The sequence below is a fragment of the Alosa sapidissima genome, chromosome 3 (assembly GCF_018492685.1).
Source record: "Alosa sapidissima isolate fAloSap1 chromosome 3, fAloSap1.pri, whole genome shotgun sequence".
NCBI classification, from domain to species: domain Eukaryota; kingdom Metazoa; phylum Chordata; class Actinopteri; order Clupeiformes; family Clupeidae; genus Alosa; species Alosa sapidissima.
The window spans coordinates 25,044,122-25,046,621 of NC_055959.1; the positions used below are offsets into that span (position 1 = coordinate 25,044,122).

The 2,500-nt window shown below is 44.7% G+C and overlaps 1 long non-coding RNA gene across 1 annotated transcript in view; it reads right to left on the bottom strand.

Moving 5' to 3' along the window:
- LOC121706056 overlaps positions 1–417 on the bottom strand; it is a 33,845-nt gene extending 33,428 nt beyond the window's left edge. Inside the window, exon 1 of the long non-coding RNA XR_006030964.1 lies at positions 344–417. This is a non-coding gene — a long non-coding RNA (uncharacterized LOC121706056). The remainder of the gene's footprint in view (positions 1–343) is intronic.
- Positions 418–2,500: the final 2,083 nt, after the last annotated feature.

A 2,500-nucleotide genomic window follows, 5' to 3' on the forward strand; every position in this document is an offset into this window, starting at 1 on the left:
TTTTCCTGCAGACATTACCAGGTAGGTAAATTGAATAAACCCATTATGAATGGGTGTACTGATAAACTATAAGAACAGGTTTATCTGTACTCATGTTACTTGTGGTAATTACCTAATAATACACCAAAACTTACCACATACTTACTAGGAAAATACCTTTTAGGGCAATTAGGGGACTGTAAAAGGAAGGCTTACCGGCTTCTTTTGTCATTCTAATAAAGAACTTATGAATTGGCATTTGTAACATAATATTATGAGTCCATGCTGATAATGGCACTGTACACAAACCAGTGCGGGTGCAATGTAAAGGTGATTGTTATCTTTTTATAATGTCATGTCTTACCCGCATGCAAATGCAATCCATTTCTCAACTGCTCTGAATGGATCATCCCAGCCTTTCCTATGGCATTCCATTTCTCAACTGCTCTGAATGGATCATCCCAGCCTTTCCTATGGCAATAGATTTCCGCTTCCCCCTTCACGATCTGTTTGCCGTGAAGAGACAGAGTGTGATCTGGCTTGTGGCTTGTTAGCAGTGAGTGGTGGGGGATACTGCAGCACAACTTCCCTTCCCAAAGGGAGATTATTTTTGGACTCCAGAGTCTTCACCAGCACCAAAGCCCAGCACACCACGGCGCACGGGTCCCCTTTCTGCAAAGGCTGCCCCCCCCCCCCCTGGGGAGACTGCCATGAGTGCTATACGCGCCGAGCGCCACAAATCCCCCTGGGACTGAAGGTGTGTTAGAGGCAGAGAGACAGGTACGGAGAGCCAGCCAGCAGACACAGACCAAAAAAAAAAATAGCAGTAGGTTGAAGGACAGCTGTGAAGCAAAACAAAGAAAAAGCGCAAGGGTGATTTTTCTTAGTGATGTTTTCCCTGTTAGTGTGATTCATGACGCAGCGACCATGACGCACACAGACAATTAGTCAACGTCTGGAGAGAAATGGACGCCTCTTTTCAAAGAGACGTTTGTGCTGCTTGCACACAAAACCACGGCTTACACGCATGCACAGCATGGAGGGAGGGAGCACTATCATGTTCCTCATCCTGTTCAGTCCATTGTCATGCAGGAAGATAAAGCAGATTACAAAGCTACAGCCCATGTGTGGAGGATCACTCACATGGGCTGGACACTCTGAGAAGTGGGTGAGTGAGCGAGAGAGAGAGAGAGAGGGAGAGAGGGAGAGCAGAGAGACAGCAGGAATGGGGACAAGAGAGAGATGGAGTGAGTGAATGGAAGAAGGAATAAACAAAGAAGGACGGAGACAAAGGGAAGAAGTGAGAAAGGAGGGAACATAGAGGAAATAAAAAGAAGAGAAAAGAAAAGAGGAGAAAGCAGAGGAGTGAGTTAGTGGGGCAGCTGGTGAGTTATACAACTAAGCCCCCCCCTTCCGTTTCTCTCAGGGTATTAGTGCCCATGAAACAGATATGATGAGCGACACACACACACACACACGTCCTCCCCATTTTCCCCATTAGATGAGCTCCCTCCCAGCACTCTGCTCTGAAGGAAACAATCACAAAGGCCTCACTGCTCCCTAGGCTTTCACCATCATTTGTACAGTACTCTCAAGGGTTGGGCATTACTGAATGGCTCTCGAGAGTAAAATGAAGGACATTATACAGTATATAGGTTGTATAGGGGACCCACACAAAACAGCCTTCATATATCATTGTGCTTCAGTCTTCTTTCCTTAGGCATTGTATTTCTCTAGTGGTGCTCAGACAATGAAAAAGATTCTTCATAACAAAATGTATGCACTCATTGTGCCATTGCCTTATTGAAATAAAATGTCTTCCCCTTTTGTATTGTGATTGGTGGTTATACCATCAAATGAATGACAACAACACAAACACAAAGCTTTATAAAATGTCTTTCCTATTCCAGTAAATGGCAAAAGCTATCTCTGATGCTCACAATGCGTGCATGCCAGTGTAACACAGATACAGATCAGCACATCCACTGATGAGCGGAGAGACATAATGACTACCATTAACTCACACATCCATCTCTCAGCATTTACAGATTAACCCCAGGATTACTGTTTTATAAAAGATCAGTGTAGACCTGACTACTTATCCCTCACAGCCCACTTTAAATCCTTAGCGAACTTTAAATGCTTACCACCTTTTTGGTGTGTGTGTGTGCGTGTGTGTGTGTGTGTGTGTGTGTTGGGGTGGGGGTTATTGATGGTGAAATTTTGAATTTTCATCAGCAGATTGCAGCAAACAGTGCAAACGCCGCAGGCCTAATTGGAATAAGTTAAGATGATGCTTTGAAGTGGAAGAGCCAGGCAAACAGAGGAGGCGTTGCAGAGGCCACTGAGGAAGTTGGAGACCATCCTTAGAAAAACTTCCGCTGCCTGCACCAGCTGCACAGACAGGGCGATGTTTTTTTAATATCGCACAGCCTCCATGCCTACCATGTAGAGTGAACTTAAAAGCTGTCTGAATACCTCATCAATATTCCAAATGTTGTGTGAGGGAAATGGTTTGTAT